The sequence below is a fragment of the Sapajus apella genome, unplaced genomic scaffold (genome assembly GCF_009761245.1).
Source record: "Sapajus apella isolate SASKATOON/1434 unplaced genomic scaffold, GSC_monkey_1.0 scaffold57, whole genome shotgun sequence".
NCBI lineage: Eukaryota > Metazoa > Chordata > Mammalia > Primates > Cebidae > Sapajus > Sapajus apella.
In genome coordinates, this window is record NW_022436997.1 from 11918542 (window position 1) to 11942708 (window position 24167).

The 24167-nt window shown below is 35.8% G+C and overlaps 1 protein-coding gene across 36 annotated transcripts in view; it reads right to left on the minus strand.

The window, feature by feature from the left end:
- DTNA (dystrobrevin alpha) overlaps window positions 1-24167 on the minus strand; it is a 380851-nt gene that overhangs the window by 157359 nt on the left and 199325 nt on the right. Inside the window, exon 1 of one of the 36 annotated variants that reach the window (XM_032245340.1) lies at window positions 15084-15387. The exons of 33 other annotated variants lie outside the window; for them this stretch is intronic. The gene's annotated coding sequence lies outside the window, so the exon portion shown is untranslated. Of the gene's footprint in view, window positions 1-15083; window positions 15388-24167 lie in introns of those variants that run through there. 2 more of the 36 variants (XM_032245360.1, XM_032245364.1) reach the window with 2 other exon arrangements.

The window sequence follows — 24167 nt, forward strand, 5'->3', positions numbered from 1 at the left end:
GCTGCCATGTACTACCTGCAAGTACTTAAACAAATAATTTAAGTTTTTCTTACCCTCCATTTCCTTATTTGAAAGTGCACAAATAATTTTCCTTATATAATTCCATGAGGACTGACTGAAGAAGATGATTTTGTAAGACATTTAGTATTGTACCTATGACTTCCTGCCGTTGGCATTGACACCATACTCTTTTTTCAATATTCCTTTTCCTCTTTTTTTCTTGTGACCTCTCTGGGAATCTCTTCCAGGTAATTGTGGTGGGGCAGCCTGTGTTTTCCTTCGGACATAGAGGTGCGCAACTGAGTGAGACTCGGGTGTCACAAATACCCCACCCACTTGGCCATGGTGACCATTCAGGACTGTACACACACCCCAAGCCAGGCTTTGCCACTTACATCCTGAGATCTTTGAATTATTAAGATTCAAAGATGTGAAGCTGGGGATGTGAAGTGGTGGGGTGCGATCTGGGGGCTACTGGCAGCCATTTTACCTGCTGTTTGGGAAGCCTCTTTCCAGGAGCTAGTGAGGGACACAAAATTTGGTTTTGCTGTTTGAGCAGGAGTCTGCAGCCAACTGTACCTGAGTCCTTGTTATTTACATAAGCTGATTCCTCCTTTTTATTTTTTTTTTTTTTGGGAAAAATACTTTATTTTATAAATACATTGAAAAAAGCACTGTAAGGAAATATATGAAGCCCTCAACAGTGTTATCCTGGGACAAGAATAGAAATTTTAGGCGGGGAAATTTTACTTTTCATGTAAAATATTTTTGCATTAAAAATCATTTTGATTTTTTTTATTTTCTAAACTAGTGGAAGTGGTATTTCTCAAACCTGAAACAGGCAGAACCTATAATAATTCCCTTCTTATCTCTTATATTGCTTTTCAGAAATTAAGTGGGCCTTATTTTGTGCTGTTTCTTTGTGAAAATCATTTCTGTCCTGATTTCTTATCATATAGAAAAAATTCCAACAATTATACAAAAGAAGATAAAAACCATACTATTAACATTTCGGCTGATATTCTTCTTGTCTTTTTTATATGTAGCTGTATTCACACTTAATATTCAATTTCAAATTCTCACTTATAACTTAATATCACAACATTACAAAATTAATACATATCTGCTGAAGACAATTCAGAAAACATAGGAAAGTAAAGACAGGAAAATCTATTACCCATAGATAGCCATTAAGGATATCTTTCTTTCTTTCTATTATTTTTTGCCTTTCCTTCCTCTCTCTCCTAATATGAGGATTAGATGGTTGATGGTATTTTATACAAAGCATATCATTCTTTCACAAAACATTTTTATAAGATATTTTAAGTGCTGAGTGTGGTGGCTCACACTGGTAATCTCAGTACTTTGGGAGGCCAAGGTGGATGGATCACTTGAGGCCAGGAGTTCAAGACCAGCTTGGCCAACAATGGTGAAACCCTGTCTCTACTAACAATACAAAAATTAGCCAGGCAAGGTGGTGCTTGCCTGTAATCCCAGTTACTCTGGAGGGTGAGGCAGGAGAATCATTTGAACCTGGGAGGCGGAGGTTGCGGTGAGAGATTGCAGCACTGCACTCCAGCCTGAGTGACAAAGGCAAGACTCTGTTTTTTTAAAAAAATAACATTTTAAATGGTTCCCATCATGTGAATGTACCATAATTTATTTAATAGGCTCTTCATTGTTGGGCATTTAGTTTGTTTTACAGTGAAAATTTGTTTTCACAATGCTGTGAATCAATAGCCTTGATTCACAAGGATATTATAATACTGTGATCAATATCCTTGTTTATAAGTTTTGGGGTGAAAATATTTCCATTTTAGACATTCCTAAAAGTAAACTTACTAGTCAATGGTCATAAGTATTTTAAGTAAATTAAAAATATTATCAAGCCAAGACAATGGGAAAAACGCCTTAAAAGCATTTCAGAAGTCTTCAGAATAGTCCTCTCATCACTGGCTCAGGATCATAGCAGGAAACAATGGATTTGGGGGCCAGGCCCAGGACCCTGCTGCCCTGTACAGCCTTGGAAAACTGCTCCCAGCATCCCAGCTGCTGGGGCTCCAGCCTTTGCACAAAGAGTTTCAGGTGCAGCTCAGGCTACCACTTTGAGAGTGCAAACTGTAAGCCTTGGTGGCTTCTACATGGTGTTGAGCCTGCAGGCACACAGAATGCATGAATGAAGGAGGCTTGGCCGCTTCCACCTAGATTCCAAAGGATGTATCAGAGGAAAGCTGGGTGCTTGACACAGGGTGGAGCCTACACAAAGAGGCTTTCCTAGGGTAGTGCTAAGGGGAAACGTGGGGTTGGAGCCCCACAGAGCATCCTCATCAGGGCACTGCCTAGTGGAGCTGTGGGAAGGGGATTGCTGTCTTTAGTTGGGAAAATGGTAGAGCCACTGGTAGCTTGCATCCTGAGCCTGGAAAAGCCACAGGCACTCAACTCCAACCCATGAGAGCAGACACAGGTCTGCACCCTGCATAACCATAGAGGTAGAGATACCCTAAGCATTGGGAGCCCACCCCTTATACCAGTATGCCCTGTTTTCAGGACGAGGAGTCAAGGATTATTTTGGAGCATGAAGATTTAATGTCTGTCCTGCTGGGTTTCAGACTTGTATGGGGCCTGCTATCCCTTTCTTTAGGCTGATTTTTCCCTTTTGGAATTGGAATGTTTACTCAATGCCTATAGCACCATTGTTGTTGGAAGCAAATAACTTGATTTTGATCTTACAGGCTCATAGGTGGAAGGACTTGCATTGAGTCTCAGATGAGACTTTGAACTTTTGAGTGATGCTGGAATGAGGTAAGACTTGGAGATTATGGGGAAGAGATGACTGTATTTTCTAATACGAGAAAGACATGAGATTTGGGGGACCAGGAGAAAAATTATAGGTTTAGATGTTTTGAACCCTCCAAATCTTATGCTGAAATGTGACCTCCATTATTGAAGGTGAGCCTAGTGGAAAATGTTTAGGATGGATCCCTCATGAATGGCTTGGTGTTGTCTTCATTGTAACGAGAGAGGTCTCACTGTATCAGTTCACACTGAGAGCTGGTTTAAAAAAGCCTGGCACTTTTCCCCTCTCTGCCATGTGATATGCTGTTTCCCTTTCATTTTGTGCCATGATTACAAGCTTCCTGAGGCCCTCTCCAGGAGCAGATGCTCACATTATGCTTTGTGTACAGCCTGCAGAACTGTGAGCCAAGGAAGCCTATTTTCTTTATAAATTAAAAAAAAATAAAAATTATCAAACTGCTCTTCAATAAATTTGTAGTAATTATCACTTATACCAATAATTTATCATGCTTAGTAAACACTTCTTTAGTCGCTGCATAGGGTTTATTAGCTATGAAATGACTTTAGCTATTCATTTTCCTGTTATAAGAGATTATATCACACTATAAAAAGGCCCTCTGTATATAACTCTTTGTATTCATTTTAAGGTTATTGCTTCAGGTGATTTCAAAAATAAAGTCTTTTATCAAAGGGCATAATTAATTTTCAAGTGATAGATACATACTGATATGCCAAATTGCTTTCCAGAATGATTGCATTAATTTATATTTCACCACAAATAAAGTGTGAGAATGGCTTCCAACTTCACTAACATTGCATATTATCAGTATTAAAATAAAGTAATAAAAACCAACAATGACATATCTAAAATATTCACTCATTTGATAGGTGTCACAGTGTGATTTTATTTTTAATGTATTTGATTGAGTGAAGTTTAATATTTTTCATCTATTTTTACTTTTTTTAGTTGTGAACATCTTATGACCCTTCCCCATTTTATTGCCTTCATATTTTCCTACATATTTTGCACAAATTCTCTTTATATTTAGGTTATCGACATATCATCTCACATATGTATATCAGAGATATACAAGAGATAAATTATTGCTATTATGTTTCACATAATTTCCGATGATTGGATATTAAACCTTTTTAGACAAATATATAGTCTGTATAATATACACTCCTTCTCCACACAGGGAGGCAGCACTGAGCAGTGGCTAAGTACACAGGATGTGGCAGTACAGTGTTTACCTTTTAGGACTATTGTGAGGATTAACTGATACATTAGATAGTTTTCTAAGCTTTGCTTATGGTAAATTGTTATTATTGTTAGCTACTACTTACATAGTTTCTTTGACAATCATTTAATCTGCAATTTGGTTAAGGCATGTTTTTGAGTTGCGGGAATTTAAAATGTTAATGTTGTTAAATATAATTATTTTCCATTATGAACTTTTAATCTTTATATTTATAAAATCCTTTTCTTTTCATTGATCATTTAAAATTCCTGTAGGCATCTACTCAAAAGAAAAGAAAATATGTTTCTGCTTAAAGATTTTCACATGAATGTTCATAGTAGCTTTATTTGTAATAGTGAAAAACCAGAAAGAACCTCAGTGTTCATCAAAGATGAATGAACAATAAATAAAGCAATAAAGATGAACATATTGTTGATACATACAACATGAATGAGTCACAAAATAATTATACTGAGTGAAAGAAACCAGACCAAAAAAGTGTGTATTATCTGATTCCATTTACATAAACTCCAGAAAATGCAAACTAATCTATAGTGACTAAAACTTCATTTGTGGTTGCTTGGGAATGGGGGAGGAACAAGTGGGAGGCATTACCAAGGAGCCTGAAGAAACTTTTGGTGATGATGGCTATGTTCACTATCTTGATTCTAAAGATGGCTTAGGGTGTGTGTGTGTGTGTGTGAGTGTCTGTGTGTGTGTGCTAAAACCTATTAATTTGTATACTTTAGTTCATTGTCAATTATATGATAATAAAGCTCTTTTAAAATCCCTGTATATTTTCTATTAATCCTTACAGTTTGATTTATTGTAAGTATTTAACTCTAATCTACCTGGAATTCATTTTGTAGTATAAATGAAAATACTTTCCTTCCCAATACTATTTTACTGCATAATAATAATCTTTCCTGTTGCTATGTGCAGCCTCCTCTAGCATATATTGATACATATGCTAGTATTTGTTTATACTCCAGCATTTTGTCTATATTATCACCCTCTTTAATTATAGTTCAACTTAATTGTGGTTATAGCTTATAATATATTTAATAGCTGGTAAATGACATTCCTCTTCATTTTAATATTCTTTACCTGCCTAAATTTAACTTAATCAAAAAATCTCAAATCTTAGCATTACTATCAGATGAGAATATTTAAGTCCAAAGGATTATACAGTTTTAAATGAGAAAGGTAATAAATGTTGCAATTTGAATTTTTTAAAAACATTTTAAGAAAGAGTATAAGGAAAGGGGAGTCCAAACAGCAGCAATACTAGCTGAAGTAAGGAGCTTCAGTTTAACCAAATCGGAAAACTCTATTGCTGACTCTCATATGCCCTGCCTTCTTTTCTCTTGCCCAGACCTTAATCACTGGCTCTCCCAGAGATTTGGCCAAGGAAAGAGTATATTTGATGTCTCAGATAGGCAAGAAAGATAGCTACACTCAAGGGCAATGTTGGGTAAGGGAAGGTTTTAAAGAATACAGTGTGTAATACAAAGACAAAACACATGCCTAGGAATATACCTGGGAATTTCATAGGCAAGATTAAATTGTATATTGTTTGGGTGTTTCATGGTTATGAGAAGCAGAGTAGTTTTTGGGCTCATGATAATTTCCTTTGATTGGTTTTGCCTAAGTATAAGATGCCTTGTTGCCTTCTGGCTTTGTCCAGTTATTTTAAGTCTACTTATTTAGATGTTAGAGGTTAGATTATTTTCTTAAGTTAAAAAGAACTAAGTCACATTTTTTTTCCATTAGTTTCCCATGTTGGGAATTGTAATTGTGGACTATTCCCTTCTACTCCAAAATAAATAACCTTTTAACCAATGTGTGAGAATCAGAATGATTACTTTGGAGGAGTACAATGAAATAATAATCAAACAGTTAACACTTATTAAATACCTATGGTATACATAAACCACCTTGAAAGTATGTTTAAAGAGAGGATTTAATCTGAACAATCTGAGTAAATGTAAGAATTCTTTATTTGTAATAGCAATTCTAAAGGTAAATAGCTATCACTGAGAAAATTTTTACTTTTAAAGGCGAGAAGGTGTTAAATGAAGCAGCATGCATTAGTAAACCAGTAAATTAAAATTTGTGCTTTGCTATCAAACCCAGTGCCTCTAGGGAAGTAATTGAGCTTGATTTCCTTTACCCTTATAAAGGAATTGATAGTGTCATCTACCTTCCAGAATTGTGGGAGATTCAAATATAATGTAATTGAATATTTTGCAAACAGTAAATCACCATACAAATTTAGTTATTATGGTTGATAAAAGCTTGTTACTTCTCCAGATAAGCAACTACACATAACATTTGTAGAGATCATTTCAGAGACCCTATGAATCACTAACATTATCAACATATTCCCTAATAGTTGGAAGAAAATCATCACCATTTAAGCTCATGGAGAAAAAGCTGTCACAGATGGGGGTAACATAGCACAGAACAAACCTCTAGAGAGAGATTCCCCACCCCACATCCCCCAGCTCCTACACCCCAGAAGCAGAGTGGTGACAGTTCTGCTGATCCTTCCACTCTCTTTTCCTTGTCCTCTTATTGGGTGGTCAGCCTGGCACACTTGTCCAGTAACATCACTGGTGAAAATCCTCTGAATTCTCAGGTCACAGGTACAGACAAAGGGAACTACAGGAGCCACAAAAGCAGATGACAACTGATCACTCAGAATCCAGATTTTGCCTTTCCCTTCTCCTGTGTAGTCTGCAGTACCCCTCTAGCTTTCTCACATGTCTTCTCTCCTGAGCCACAGTGTCCTCAAAGCTCCTCTGCCTCACCTGTGTCTTAACCCAAACAGCGTCATTCCCTCCCTGGAAATCCAGTAAAACAGAGGTATTGTTCTTGCATTGCCTGTATCTTTAGTGTTTAAGTATCTTTAATTCTGCTTCTATTGACTTTCTCATTTCAGTTAGATTTCAGAGCTAGCTAATTTTTTATCTTTTTTTTTTTTTTTTTTTTTTTTTTTTTGTGCAGAGGATGATAACCAACCCATCCCTACCTAGGTCACATTATAGGGAAAGGATATAAGAACCCAACTTTGAACCCAACTTTGTTCTAGAGTCTGGTTGAGTTCTGTCTGGATTCACCTGCTTGACCTTGACTTACCCTTCCACCCCCTCATGACTATGCCTTGGCCAGCCTCTGGCCTGATTCCCTTTTCTGGCTGCCAACCTCACACTAGCTCCCTTAGGTTATAAAAATGTCAGAGCATTTAATTCCTAGTAAGACAGCAATGAACAAATTGACATATTATTCACATACCAAGCTTGGAAGGAAATTTCATTTGCTCTCATTAGTACCATTAGCAGCAGTCATTCTCTGTCAGAAGGTCAGAGCCACATAGATGTTTACATAGAACATTCCAATGAGACCCATTCTTTGAGGTAAAAACTTCGATTGAAGTCAAACTGATTGATAGTATTTGGGTAGAAGGAGAGTTTCTCCAATTTATAAGGGCATGCTCCTAAACAAAGCTTTCTTAACACTTTAAATAAGAAAAATTCAGAGCTGCCCTAAAAAATCTTGTCACTATTTCTGAGCAGTGTCGTGTAGAATAACATAAATACTGGAAAGTCTTCTAAATCTTATTACATAAAGATAATTGCTAACATTTTTGCAGGTTTATTATATGTCAGGCACTTTGTAAGCACATTACAAGTATCATCTCTGTACATATTATAAAATTAACATAGATTAAGAGTAGGCAGGATGGTGTGGTGGTTGAGCTCATTAAATATAGCTCTCTCTTTCTCTCTCTGATTAACTGCATGCTCTTTGGGAGATTACTTAACCTCTTGGGCCTTAATTTTTTCATCTATAAAATAAAGATGATAAAAGTACTCTGTTCATGGGGTGGTTGTGAGGATTAATGGAGAGATAATAACTACCTATCTATTTTTTAAAAAAAACTTTTTGAGACAAAGTCTTGTTCTGTTGCCCAGGCTAGAGTGCAGTGCAGTGGCACGATCTGGGGTCACTGCAACCTCCACCTCCCTGGTTCAAGTGATTCACCTGCCTCAGCCTCCCAAGTAGCTGGGACTACAGACCTGTGCCACCATGCCCAGCTAGTATTTTTTTATTTTTATTTATTTTTAGTAGAGATGGGGTTTCACCATGTTGATGCCAGGCTGGTCTTGCACTTCTGACCTCAGGTGATCCACCCACTTCAGCCTCCCAAAGTACTGGGATTACAGGTGTGAGCCACTGCACCCTGCCACTACTTACATTTCTTCAGTGATTTCCATGTGCTAGGACTATTCTCTGAGAAAAGGGTTCATCACCTTAAATAGGTCAAACAAAAACTACTTAGAACAGTATCTGGCACTTAGAAAGTCTATTTTATTCAGAGAACTCATGGAACTCTCACAGGATGTGCTCCTCTCTGTCCTACTGTATGTTCAGGTTTCCTACTGTCATGCAACACATGGAAACTAACTACATGGTCAGCACATTGTCCAAACAGCTTCTATTCTTTCCTCACTTACTCTGGCTTGTAGTTATTGCCAAAGTCCTCCATACAGTCAGACTAATGCCCATGCTCTCATACTCTTCAGTAATACCTTTCTCCTTTCAGTTTTTTTTTTTTGTTTTTTTTGAGAGGAGTCTTGCCCTGTAGCCCAGGTGGCTAGAATGCAGTGACTTGATCTCAGCTCTATGCAACCTCTACCTCCCAGGTCCCAGTTGAAGCAATTCTTCTGCCTCAGCCTCATGAGTAGCCACAATTACAGGCGTGCACCACCATGTCCAGCTAATTTTTGTCTTTTTAGTAGAGATAGGGTTTTACCATGTTGGCCAGGATAGTCTTGATCTCTTGACCTCCTGACCCACCCGCCTCGGCCCCCCAAAGTACTGGGATTACAGGCATGAGCCACCACACCCGGCCTCCTTTCAGCTCTTTATGGCCAAGGCCACATACTCCACCTCCTCCACCATTTCTCTGCATTTTTCTACCCTTCTTTTTTGACTGTAGTGGTGATAAGGCTTTGGAAGAAATCAAAAGCAACTTCTTATTGGAAAACAGTGGGGGCTTTGATGCTGGAATAACAGCTTCTACTGTCTTCCAACCTATAAATGAATCTGGATATACTTCCAAGAGAAAAAAAATCCATCAAAATGGGGTAAAGACTGGAAAATAATAATGTACCTAAATCATAAATTCAACTAGAAGATTGCTTTTTTGACCTTTCTAAATGGTGCCTAATTATATACTTTCAAAATTCTTGTATTTTGGGAAGAAATAAAAAACTATTTGTCAAAATCAAAGAATGTTAAGATTTTAATGAAAGAGGAAGTTTCATAAATATTAAGTTTCCACCTCAGTTACATTACATCCCCAAACAATGTTGTTATATGCCATACATTTCAACTACATAGATGATGTAGTTGTACTTGCTTCCAAGAGGATGACTTATGAAAGTTGATCCTGTTTGAAAAACTTGCATATTATAAGACATGCTCAGTTTCTTTGGCCACAACAATCCTGCTTTAGCATTGTATGAAGTAATTGACAATTTTCAGGTGAACTTAAAAGATATATCAGATGTTCTGTACCAGACTTGTTGTAAAAAGAGGCAACAGACAAAACACCTCTCAAGTCTACTCCTTTTCAAATTCACTTTCATCCCCTTAGCTCAGAACCTCCCTCGTCCTTGTTCTGGATTGCAGCATTAACTTCTGGACTCATTTTTGTCTATACAACATGGCCTCTCTCCAGTCTTTTTTCTGTGCTGCTGCCATTATTACATTTCCAGATATTTCTGATTCTCGTCTCTCCCTGCTTTTTTCATGCTATTTCATCCCTCCAGATCCTCCTTTCCCCAGCCTCCTATTGAACACTTGCTATTTCTTTAAGGTTTATCCCAGTGCTTCCTTCACCACAAAGCATTTTCTATCCCCTATGTAATATGTGCTCTGCACCATTTACTCCTAAGCAAATTCCAAGGAATTCATGAATCCAGGAACTCTGCACTACTGCTATCTTTTCAATGTCAAGTGTCTAATACAAATATATTCAATATAAGAGTTTTTTTTTCAATAAATGAGAAAATGAATGAGCATTAGAATTCTTAAGTAAACAAAACTACAGACTACTTGAGACCAACATTTCTCTGGAAAATCTTGGACTTGAAGTCACTAGAATCAAGGGCTTTCACTGGATGAAAGGGAAATTTCAAAAGAATACTCACCTTCTTGTCCTGTGTATATCATCCTGATTTATCAGAGGTGCTTGAAATAAATCCCCAACATTAAATAAAAGACCCGATTTGCTGTGCTTAATTCTAGAGTGTCACTGTCCAATAAGATAGCGCTAGACACATGTGGTTATGTCAATTACTTAGCATTAAATAAAATTTGAAATCTGTTTCATCAGTTGCACTAGCTACCTTTCAAGTGCTTAATAGCCACATGTGGCAAGTAGTTACTATATTGGACTATGCAGATAGAGAACATTTCTAGCATCACGGAATTTTGAACAGCACTGCTCTGGAGCTATGCTTCTCCACCACACCTAAATGTAGGGTGTGGTCCAGTTATTCAAGCCCAGTCATCCTCTGCCCATCCTTATATGAGCAGAAATTTCTTTAGAATAAATTTCAAAAAATAATAATTGGAATGTATATCCTATTTAAAATACTTTATTATATTCTCTCACAGTCAAGGCATTCCAGATTTTACCATTTGGTACTGCATTTCAGTGAAATTATAAAAATGTATCCTTCCCACTTGATATGGGACTTCTTATTTGCAAATCAACTGTGAAGATAAACACATATAGATGGGTAAAGGGATTCACAGACTTTTCTACTCTTTAAAATTATTGTTTTAATAATTTCATATATTTGTATACTTACATTAACTCAGCTAGTTAGTAGCATGACTCAGGCATTCTGATTTTTAAACCAAGACTCTTTTTCTACACCATGTTGCCTACACATGTTCAACCTAAAGAGTAGGGAAGTCAACAGTTAGGCCAGTATATAGCCATGTCTGTGACATCTTACAGCTTTATAGCTTCTAGAGAAGAAATATGAGCTTGTGTGTTTTTTCATTTCTTGGATTTTCTTTGTCAGAATGGCTGCCGTTGTTTATACTTACAAATATGACAACAATGAAAAACTCTATAAATATGTTTGACTATTTATTTTGTTAGGACATATTCCTAATAGTAGAATTGTAGGGTCCAAGGATATGTGATTTTTAAAGACTCTGCTACACACTGCCAGCTTGATCAACTCCCCACCTGCACCCAGTGTATATGTGTATATAGCAGTACATATGTGCTCCCATTCTCCACGCTCTTCCTAAACAAGATATTATTTCCTCTCCTCCTCCTCCTTTTGCTTTCCCCTTTTAAAAATAGTTGCTCTATATTAAAATGGCATTTAATTTGTAGATATTTTTAAAATTATTAGGGAAGTGCTTTTTCTTACAGATTTATGAGACCTCATTACATAATATGGATATTTACATTTTCTCTTTCACTTATGTTGAAAATATTGTTTCTAATTTGCTATTTATCTTTTAAGTTTTGCATGTAGCATTTTCTAAAAGAAATAACTTTTCATAGTACCATTCCTTTATGATTTGTGTCTTCAAGGTCATCCTTTTCTATCTTAAGTTCGATATTTTCTTCTACTAGCTCATGGATACACAGTTTATACTGGAATCGCTAATCCATCCAGTATTTTATGTTAGGGATATGTAGAGATAAGTAATTTTTCTGAGTAAATGTACCACCAAAAAAATTAAAATTAGCAGGTTTCAGATATAAAATAGTTTATTTAAAATAAATAATTTAAAATTTAAAAACAAAATATTAAAATGGTATCTAGTGAACATTTTATAATATGTGTGTTGGAGAGTGGGGAATTATTATAATAATATCACTCTAAAATATATCCAGCTAATAATACCATAAAGTGAAGACCAGCTGATTGCCCCTTTGTATACTAAAAATATAACAAATTGTTCTCTCCTAGAAATGAGTTTACTTCTTTTTTCCTATCAGATACTGACCCATGCATTGTACAATTTTTGATATGATTAATCAATTTTGATGACAGCCTCTATTGCTTATTTAGCAAAGCAAACATATTTTATAATAAAATCTCATAATAATATACCAAGCACCTCTATTCCTAGTATTTATAAATGTGATTAATAGAATTAATTAAATTTGAAGGTAAATTTCTGAGAATCATACTACTCATTAGAAACTTCCACTTTCCTTCTAAGAACATTGGCCTTTTACTACATAAAGAGGCAAGAGCTTTCTATCTCATTCTCCAGATTAATCATTAATATCATTTATCATCATATTATGGTACCATTACTTTCTTTTTCATTTGAAAAATCTTAGAGTTCTTAAAAAAAGTCTAATTCTTTTCATATCAAAAATTACATTGTAGTCAATAATAAAATTCATCTTAATAAAATCATAGGTTAAAAATAACTCCTAAAAATGGAATATCTAGATGATAGTGAGTTATCATTCATTGGCTTGATCTTCATGTATTTTATTGTCTTGGAGTTTAAATATCATCATTAATTTTTTAGAAGAGGCTATACTGTTTTAGTCAATATGATTCTTTTTTATCATGTTAAAAAAACTGTTAAATATGTATCTCCTTAGTAGAGGTAAATGTTTGCAGATAATTATCTATTGGCCTATGAGTCTAAGCAGCTCTAAAGATTAAGCTAAAATGTTAAGAAAAACTACCAATCATTTAAAATTAACAAGAAAGCCTAATTTAAACAAGAGTTGTAACAAACATTGTACAATTAAAACATCTTGGCAAAATTTACAATTTAAAGCAAGTACCTGAAAAGTCAATTTGGCTTCTTAAGAATGTAAATATCAAAACAACTATAAAAGAATCTCCTATCTTGTGATCTCTCAGTTAAAATTACTTCGGAAGTTTTTATGTACATACGGCCTAATGTCAGATGAATAAAGATCACAGAAATTTGGGCATATATTGGTTTTTACACACTTCTAGCTCTGATGTCTAAGCTGGCTGGTAGCCCATAACTACAAAGACTGAGACAAATTCCAACTACAGAATTTTTTTTTCATTTCAATTAATAGAAAGCAACTATCTATACCTTATCATGTATTTTAAACATGGAATGGTGAAATAATAATACTTTTTAGTAATTTCCTTCATCCATACTACTTTCTTCTCTGACATATAGAGATTTAACCCTTTCCAGTACTGGTGAGAAAGAAAAACACTTGGGTTAGAGATCATTTACACTTTTATCTGTGCCTTTTATTTATCTTTTCATTTTTTGTTTTCTCTCTCTGTGTCTTGCTTCTTCTTTCCATCTTTTATTTTTCTTTTAATAAAACATAACACTTTCTACCTCAGATATTTTCAGTTTTAATAATTTCATACTTTAAAATAGTTTACCAGGTATCATCTTTCACTAATTTTTAGAAACTCTCTATTCTCTAGTAATAACAACTTATGCTTATGAAAATATCTCATGCTTTGAAAGACATGCTCATAGTTCATTTGTAGTCAAACAACAAAGGGAAAAGGAAAGGAATAAATTCTGATATGGGCATGAGCATTTACAAGTGTTAGGTGTTATTATAATGCTTTTGATACCTGTCATCATGGAAACGGTTCTCTTTATTTGAAATCATGGCAAATAATTTTTTTTTGAATAATGATTATAACTCCTTGCTTAAACTTAGAAGATGGCTTAGACATATGGAAACTCGAGAGACTAAGGAAATAGCAATGAAAATCACAGAGAATAAATAAATGTAATAAAATCTAAGTTTTCCTTTTGTAAGAAAGCAGGCTGTATGAACAAACTTGGGATGATTTATTGGCTTTTATACTAATTGGTACCAATTAATGGCACATAACTGATTTTAGTTCACTAAGAATGTATTTTTCGAAAAGATTTTCCTATATCTACACTTTTTCAGGTGGACAGTGAATATACCAGAATAACAGTAGGGTTTTGCTACTATTTAGTTAGGTTTTATTTCTAAAAGCTGCTAAGATAACTCTGTTCTAAGAGGAAATAAGTTGCATAAGTAAACCCCTGGCTAAAATTAGAGTAAGTTTCTTATGAGAAAGTCAAACAGCAGACATCAGTAGAAACCGTGAACAAGTAATCGAAATAAGTTATTAGTAAAGAAATTGTTCTCCTTTAACTTGCTCTGTGCGTATCAAAGCCTCCCATTTTGAAACAAGCTGCCAGGGTGATATGTAAACAACGCATAGAAGGCGTCTGCGCTCTGGGAATTGATGCTCCACACAGCCACACTGGATTGTTTACATTCAGTTCCTACCAGCTTCTAACCAAAAGAGTTCATTTTACACTCACCCATATTGTATTTACTTCTATTTTTAAATCCTCTAACACACATACAGCTACGATGCCTAAAAGATTAGAATGCTAATAGAAATAATATACTTTGTAAAAAATATAGATAAAACTGGACTATTCATGTTAGATGAAGCTGGCAATAATATGATGAAAGAAAGGAAAACAAAAGCTCACATATGATAAACACACTCAATAACATGCTGGAAACTTTGTCCTACTGCTTAATTTAGTAGAAGAGACAAGTAGCTTTGGATGAATGCCACTAATATGGTGTCCTCTAAGAAAAGTGTACCATTTTCAAAAAACAAAACAAGGAAACACTTTGTTCAAGTCTACATTGATTTGAAGATACCAGTTATTGCATTCTTATTACTTCCTTTGCAGTTTTCTTTCTTTGACTTACACACACACACACACACACACACACACACACACACACACACACATTACCATAAAACTACAACATTTCACAACATCTTAGACTTTCAAATTAAAAACAGCTGAAACCGGAGGTGGAGGAGCTGGGGGGTGGGCAGGAGAAATGTGTCCTGTGCCCATGTGGGGGTGGGGGTGGAGGCGACAGTGAAATTCCACCCAGCAAGTTATGCCACTGCGACAGAAGTCAGAGAGTTCAGTTTCATAGATTCAATTGTACCTTACCTGGTTTTGTAGTTAAATGCACCAACATGCCCCTAATTCTTCCTCTGAAGTACTACACATGCTGAAAACTATAGTATTTGACCTTACACATTTCCACAGAAGAAACTCCAAAGTAACCTTTAACTTCAATAAAAAGCTGTGTTCATTCTTCCCCTTGTGCTCAACACACAGCAATCTAATACACCTCATCATGTGGTCCGTTACCATGGTAGCAATGAATCCAGCTGCTGAAATACAAAAGACTGACAAAAAGTTGCTTTTTTCCCCTCCACCCACCCTGACAAAGTCAGATTTTTTTTTTCTGTATGACAAGTCTAATTTGAATATGCTTCTCTTGCTGACTCAACTTCATGAACAAGAAAAAAAAAAAAAACAGAAGTATAAGAATAAAAGGCTTCCCAACTAACTAATGCAATAACTCTATGCATTCTAAATCACTACTAATCTTTTGAAATACTGATCATCATCTACTACTTCAGCCAACTAAATATTTTTATATGTCAGTTACTAACTCGATAGGAAATGCAGCAATAATCCCAAAGCTCCTTTAAAAACATAAAAAAAGCAGTAATGTATTCAGTAAACAGATGCCATCTTTATACATTCAAGAAGTAGCCTACATATACTGATGTAGTGTTTTCAGATGCCGAAAACACTAGAGCAAACTTCTAATCACAGCTTAGATGTGGGAGATAAAATTCTTCATTTTCTTTTCATCAAAACTCTGTGTTTAACCATTATTTGAACAGCTAGATTTCTGTTCTTTTAAAATTTATCATTTAAATTTAAAGCAGGCAATACAGCCTGTTAGAATTGACCAGAGTATATTTGGGGGACTCTATATTAAGAGCAGTGGTCTTGGATTTGAAACGATACAAACTCTGAGCAATCCTGGGACTCCCCAAGCCAATGGCTAGGTAGTTAAGATTTAAGGAATCACCTTCAGTGCATTACCAGTCCTTCGAGGGAGTCCCAGGCTACTAGAGCTTCCCCACATGTCAGCCTGTTAGCGTGGTTCTTCCTCCCACCATGGTGATACATTCGCCAGCCAGTGGGTGCCCTAGTCCCCCAGGGGTGGCTACTTCATCCCTTAGGCCTCGAATCATCACTCTGCTGCTTGCACAACCTTCCTTATTTCCCAAACTTTTGGGAATATTTCATATTTCACAATAATTTGTTTGCATATCTATCTTCTCTCTTTAGAGATGGACTCCCTGAGGAAAAAGAACATTGTCTTACTCATCTTTCTATACCAAGTAACCATCAAAAGACTTGGCACTAGGTAGGGCTACTTCTTGAGTGTATAAAGATGGCATCTGAAAGCTTTCCCTCAAGTCCTCCAGGACTGTCTTCACAGCATGCCTCACTGTGGTTAAACTTTTCATAGATTTGCACAGGAGTTTTCTTAGTACACCACATCACAAAGGGAGGCAGGGCAGAGGCACTCCTAAGAAGAGCAACTGTGGAATCAAGCAGATGCAGATTTGAAACCTGGCTTTCTCCCATACTACTTGTGGGATCCTGGATAGGTTACTTAGCCTCTCTAACCCTCAGTTTACTCTTCTATAAAATTTCTACTTTAACGAGGAATGAAAATGGATTAAATGAGATAGTCCAAGGAAAGCACCAAGCACAGAGCTTGAAACATACTAAATGCTCAATAACTTCTGGCTAGTATTATTTAGTAAATATGTGATTTTTGAAAAAGAGGAACCATGAGAAAGCTTACTGGCACCTGACCTCTTTTTGCTGAAAAATACTGTCATTTTCAACAAGATATACATTAACAATCATGTTTCCTCATATGGGTTTGCATAACAATGTTGGATACAACACATTCTACATTTCTCTTCAAAGAATCAGTATGTTCAGTTCTTTGTCCTCTGTTTTAAAGTCTAACTTCTTCGCAGTTTCAGTAAACAACTTTTTCCACCAATTCTAAGCAGTAGCTCATATCTGACCATATCTGGTCATCCACTCCTTCCTGACTCATCTTGGTTACCTGCTTTGACCTGAGTTACCCCTGGTCACCTGCTCTGACCTGAGTCACCTTTAGTTACCTGTACCATAACCGTCTTTCCTGCCAAACTGCTCACCCTGCTACTCTGACTCATACCCTTGCTCTCTTTAAAATAGTCAATTGGAATTAGCTTAGATTGTGTACTCCAACCCTAGCTAATAGGAGAATGATACAGCAGTAGGGGCTACCTATACAAGGGATAAAAACCCCTTCCCCTCCCCTGTTCAGGTGTGTGCTTGCCATTGCACCACCTATGAGACACACCCTTCTATAGAAGTAAATTCCCTTGCTGAGAAAATTCTTTGAGAGCTGGTTCTTCTTTTTAGCACCAAGGAACAGGAACCAGCATTTAATTCTAACAACAACACAGTGTAAATATAGAGACCTTTTCAGGCAAAAAGCAAGGGCTGCTTGCTCCAACCTACAAACCAACTAGGAGCAACTGAATGGTCAAAAGGTTATGCATATTTCTAGTATGAAATGGACTGTGGGAAGAATGTTAAACATGGTAGTTAATTTTTTCATCTTTAATTGTTAAAGAAAAACACAAGTAAAGCAGTTCATTGTGGTATTCATTTGGAGTCTTAAAACATGGTCTATATATTATTTGTTAGTGATACTTTTTCAAATTAAGGTGGACTATAAAGAATCTTCATAATAAAGCGCTTTAAAATATAGGTTATATACATAGATTACATTTTTAGTAATTAACCAATATTGTATTAACAACAGTCTTTACAAGGTCACCTTGATCTCTAACAAGTACTGTAAACTGCTCACCAGAGTAGACTTTTAGCTGCTTTTCTCCATAGTCATCTAGTTCAGGAAATTACCTGACTCCAAAGCCAATGGCATAGGAAAATTAGCATTAAAATCCCTTTGAAGAATATGGTGCAAAGAAGCAGCCAGGGGTTAAAAAAGCCTGTGGTAGAAAAAAACCAATTTTTTTCATTGCAGGAAGTTACCAGAAAGAACAAAGTGAATGTTGTACACTGCAAGATTTCTCTACCATTAAAAATAAAGAAAGAAAGAAAAGAAAAGCCCTACAACAAATCAGTTGGGATGATTAAAATAGCTTTGGCACTGCTCCAACCTTGAAAAATCCTTAAGTGTGGTGACTCATGATGATCCAATCCTATAAAATGTGTGAGGCCGACCAGGCAAAAAAGCAGGGAGCAGCTACACCGGAAAATTAGCACTCCCTAATCCTCTTCAAAACAGTTGATAAAGGAGAAACTATTTGAATAATTTGAACCCCAATTTGAATAATTCATACTTATTTTCATGTGTGGCTGGCTGAATAGAGACTCTCTCACTGTCTGCATTCATTTCATCAGGAGTGTTTATCTTGTACATTTTTTTTCCTGCCGATTGGTTAGGTGGCCATTACATGTATCTAACAAGTTTTTCATTTTGTAAACGTAAGAGCCTATCATTAATCTAGTTAAGGTACACTGCTATTAGAGCATTTAATATGATTGATTGCCAAACAGAAGGTGCATCCTTTGTCAGATGTTAAAGTGACTCGGTTGCTTCTTTCTTCAACCCCTAGGGAATATGATGCCAGTATATTTGGTTTCGCAAACTTTTAAATCCCTTTTTGCAAATGTCAAAATTGAATTCCCCCTCATGTGAACAAAATGTGCCACACAATCTGTGCTGTTGTGACCCATTTAGTTTCATATGAAGAATTCAATCACTTAGAAAGAGTTTTTGAGACTTAGGTGATGACGCTTCAGAATGTACCCCAGGAAGTCAATTTGCCAAACCCTGGTCCCAGAGAAGCAGGAGGGAACATAGAGGTTATATGCTTCATTGCCCTCTCTTCAGATGTGAGAGTACCTAATTTCTCACAAACTCGAAGTAACAACATGGGCTCAGAGGTCACTCACTTAAATTAAGCAACATGGCTACAAAAAATGCTGACTGCCAATGTTAATGAAATTAAAACAAGCAGAACGATTTGAACCTCTGCAAATGTAATTTTCACATCATATTTAAAAATTATTATTTTTTTTTCATGCTGTAAAGTGCTTTATTGTTAGGGCACTGGTTTAAATTAAAAAAGAAAGTGTGTTGACAGCAACAAAAAACGATTGTGATCTACAGAACAATTTTTGCAAGCACATTGTTTCTTGGGCCACTTTGAGCAGCTGACCTAAAAAATATTAATCAGATTAGTATCTATTCTGTTCATAAAAATTTCTTATGAAAGAACAAGTCTGTTCAAGCCATCTCAATTTATATAATTTAATATCAAGATATTCTATTTTACCCTTAAGATGTTTCAAACGTGCACTTTTCCTTTGAATTGTAATAATGGGGCTATAAAGAATAAGGATTTCTTTATGTTTTTCTTCTGTGAGCACATCAGAGAAAATATCTGTTTTTAAATAACACTATGAAATAGATAGCTCCATATCTTACAGATAACCTATTGTGAACCCTGAATCATTTTGCCATATCATTTATGGAAATTTATTCTCAAGCCTCTGTTTTTGTATTTTTTCATGTCTTTAAAATTCATAATTATATACTTATGTTCTGGATGTATTCTAAGGGAAAAATACATAGGTTTTTAAACTTAATAATAAAAAGTTGTACCTTTCCATGTTCTCCTGAAAAGATAAGATTATATGTCCATTGTGGAGAAGTTGAAAGATACAGAAAACATTTATGAAATAATATTAGAAGTACTTATAATCCAACTATCAGAAATAACCAGTATCAACATTTTGATGTATTTCTTTATATGTTAAAAATTCAGAATAATTTTGAATATTGCCTTTTCACTGAATGAAAGACATGTAAAATAAGTACACTATGGTATTATACATTCTTTGAAAATATATTTTAATAGTTGCACAAAATTTTAATATTTGTATATATCAGAATTTATTTAACCATCCTTTATTGCTAATATATATTTTTTTTTTCAGGCTTCTAATTATAAGCAATAAATTTTGGTTATATGTTGGGTTATTTCCATAGAATAGATTCCTGGAAGTGGAGGGAGATTACTGAGTTTATGTTAGAAAATCTAAATTTAAGAATTGGCAGACTCAATACCCATAATTTAGTCTTATACCTGATTTTATTGATGAGGAAACTGAGGCTTAAAGAGGTGAAATAACTTGCGTAAATTTCCAGCCATGAAATTACTCTAGTGCTCGAATGGAAACAGGGTTGTGAGTCCACTTTGCTTTTTATGATTTCACCATGCTAACTCTAAATGACAGTTCATCTCTGAGGGCCTCCCTCTCAGTTCCAGTTTGATGTCATCTGTGAAACCCCCTGAATGCGCTCTGCAGGCCAAGTCAGGAATGGTAGTTACTTTGAGGTGGGTGATGCTGTTTTGTTTATTTGCTTTTTTATCAGGGACAACCCACATGGCAGTATATCTAAAAGCACCTCCATTGGTGGCAAGAGAAAATCAATACTGAAAAGTAAATATTCTCCCAGATCAAAATCTGTTCTGTTGAAAACAAAATGGAAAAATTCCAAGAGAGTTGAAGGGTCAGGGTACTCATAAAGTTAATGAGCTGAGATTGATATAAAATTATTAGGGCTCTTTTATAGCCTCTGAGTTCTTTTATGGCCTTTTAGTATGTTGGGATAGCAGAAAATCCATGTGCTTTGAGTGAAAGACTGTCAGGTAACTCAATAAGTACCTGTCTGGTCACTCTCTGTAACAGTCCCATATCCTGTAAACTCAGGTGTGTTTGCACAGCCATGACATCTCCATTTGATGGATATATTCTCTCTCAGGTAAAGGGAAAAGGGAAGGATATTTCTCAAACTTAAGTCTACCTGTGAAGTGAAGGACACAGGCAGATTTCTGAGATCTCACTCTTGAAAGAATTCATTTTCTTAATCTGGATACGAAGTACTAGAGATTAGTGTTTCTTAGTTTCTTCTGTGTGGCTTATTGTAAAATGAGATGTTCTGATTCAGTACATTTTAATTAAGGGCTTTCTAAAAACACTTAATGAACTAGGTGTAGTCAAAGAAATATAAATGGCCTACAATCTAGATGGGGAGATAAGAGTATGGAAAAAGGAAATATAACTGAAGATATAATAATATGTGAGAAAGAATATGGCCAACTGATCTGAGCGTAGACAGAGAATTTAATTAGGTCAGTTTAGGCAGAATGTTAAGGAGGGGAAAAATCACCCTGTCAGTGTCCCTTGAACTTGAAAATCATCTGTTTAGGGGCTATTCGGCGTATTTTCCCAGATTCTTTTACTTTGTATTCAGGGACTTAGAATACATCAGAACAGCTCACATTCTAAAGCTCTGTGGAGAAATGCCTCATGTACTCTAAAAGCATATTCAGTGACCAAGATGAGATGTAGGAGTGACAGAAGCTACTGAATTTCTCCCATCATTCCTTTGTAAGGCTCCCTTGGGAAAGGACAAGTAATTACGTAGTCAGTGGGCAAGGGGAGAGTGAACTATAACTACATATCAAGTAATATGTGTGTATGCATCACAGATAAAGGGCTGGAGAAAACTGGAAAGCAAATGCGATGTCATGTACGCTGTGGACATGCAAAGTTAATTATTGATGACATTATGATGAAAAGAATATGAGAAAATAAAGCAAGATAGAAAAAATTAAGGAAAGATTGTAGAATAAATTATTATAGTAAAACAAAGATTGAGAAACAGTTTGGAAAGGATATAAAGTAATTTGGGGAAAAGAAAAAGAGAAGCATATGTTGTTGAAGAAAACACATAGCAAAATTCCCAAGAAGGGGAGAATAGAAAAAAGGAAATACTGAAGAAATGCATACTATTGTGGAAACTGTGTGACTAAACTGAAACAAGCAACAAACAGATATTTGGAATTTTTTTTCTATGCACTTAAATGAATTCCATTATTGGAATGAATAAAAAAGGTCCATCTAGTAATTAAACAAATTTCATATAAATTGACCCATAATATAAAGATAATAGGCACTTTGAACCTTTCTGGGTGTCTGTGGTGGCAAATACTCTGCCAGCAAGGACTGACCATCTGATATTTCAGAGGTCCCTGGAGTCAGTCTGGGAGACATGTTCCTTGCTCCACATGTCACACTGGTCAGTTCTCCAACAGGTCACTGCATTCTGTTCAGAGCCTTATAGTGACATGTGAAAGGGAGAAACTGGAGAAGGTACAATGGTGAACAATAAACAGGAAGGAAAGTGGAAGATAATTCTGTGAAGGAGGCACTTAACCATTTGCAAGTATATCCCAGTGAAATAATGGGGAATAGATGGTCTTCATTTTTTACTGAATCTACCATAGTATGTTTTTGCCAGGTTAGACATTAGGAAGAACCTCCTAATACAGCACCAACATTCTGGCTTATAAGTACACATGTCAGGAAGACATTAACATTCTATATTATTAATCAAGGACAAATAATGTTTTCAAAGGATATTAGCCACTTACATTTGTAATACATGTAAGAAAGCTCTACATCCTAGTGATGATCCAGTTTTGTATCTAAATCCTTCTGTACCTACATACGGAGCATAGAGAAACCCAACAATACACATTCAATCCTGCAGCTGGGCTTTCCCACCCATACTGTCATATTTGTAGCAATAATAACTAAAGAATGAACATAAAGACTATTTGTTTTATATGTTTATATTGTTTATGACATCCTCAGTACATACTGCAGGCCAATTAAAAAATAAAGGCAAAAATATTTTCGAATCCATTATAATCCCATCAACCACAGTTAACATCTTTGCAGTTACCATTTCCTATCTGTCTCTACGTAAAATGAGTGGTTACTTTTAAAACTATATACTTTCCCAGATTTTAAGGGATGCTGCAGAGTTCATGGCTTTAAGACTGCTCTTTTATTGGCATAAATTTTAAAGGTGTATTGCTTATATATAGCCTAACCTGGAAGACAGAGTTGGAGGGAAGAGAAACTAAGTCACTTTATGTAAAAGAGAAAAAATGCTGTGTTTATTATAGGTAATATAGCTGAAAAATTACAAGTTATTAATTGGAATGGAGAAAGGATTAGGGGCTAAATCAAAGGAGAGAATAGGTGTTGAGGTTCTCGACATGGGGATAAGTTTAAAGTGAACTCTCACCTGTGGGGGAAGCAGGTTCTAAAAATGGTGCCCAGGAAGAAACAGCCAATGGATTCTATTATTAGGATAAATAAGAAAGATCAATCTAGTAGTTGTCTTATGAAGGGCAGTACTTACAGTTTAATAATTATGATGAAGACTAATTTTAACAATTCTGACTTGTATCATCTCTGTTATTGTGATGATTTTAGGAAAGCTTTGGGAGCTGGCCACAGCTTCACAGTCATAATTAAGTCTGTGTCCATGCTTGGAATGGGGTACGAGGACAGAATGTCACCTCTGAGGTGAGTTAGCAGTATCTCTGACCTTTCTTGAGAAAGGCGCATTTGAGATGATACCTGTGAAAAAGGAGGCGAGGGATTTCAGGCAAAGGGAGACCTTACGTGAGGTCCATCAGTGGGAGGAAGCCTAGTGTGATGGAGGAATACAGGAAGAGCAGCATGGCTGGTGCACTGTGCAGATGGGGGAGAGGGTCACACATGGACCAGGACTTTGAAGGCTATGTTAGGGATTCTGAAGCTTATTCTCAGTGCAGCACAAAGCTTCTGAAGAATTTGAATGATAATAGTGATACAACACAATTTTTAATTTTAAAATAACACTGTCTATGGTGTGGATAGGGGATGGGACAGGGAAAGGGTGGATACAGTGAGATGAGTTTGGAGGCTGACTGATGACACTGGACTGGATGCTGAAAATGGGGACAGTGACAGGTGGGCACATTCAAAACATATTTTGAAAGTAGACTTAACAGCGATCAGTTATAGATTGAATTTGGGAAAACAAGTGAGAATAAAGTATTTAAAAAACCTCCCAGCATTCTGAGATAAATGGAGATGCCATTTAGCTTAATGCAGAAGCTGGCTTGGTGCAGGGTGTGCTGAGGGAGTGTAATGAAGGGAGAGGTATGTGTGAGGGACAGTGTTGAATTTAAGATGTTACACAGGCTGTCTGTATAA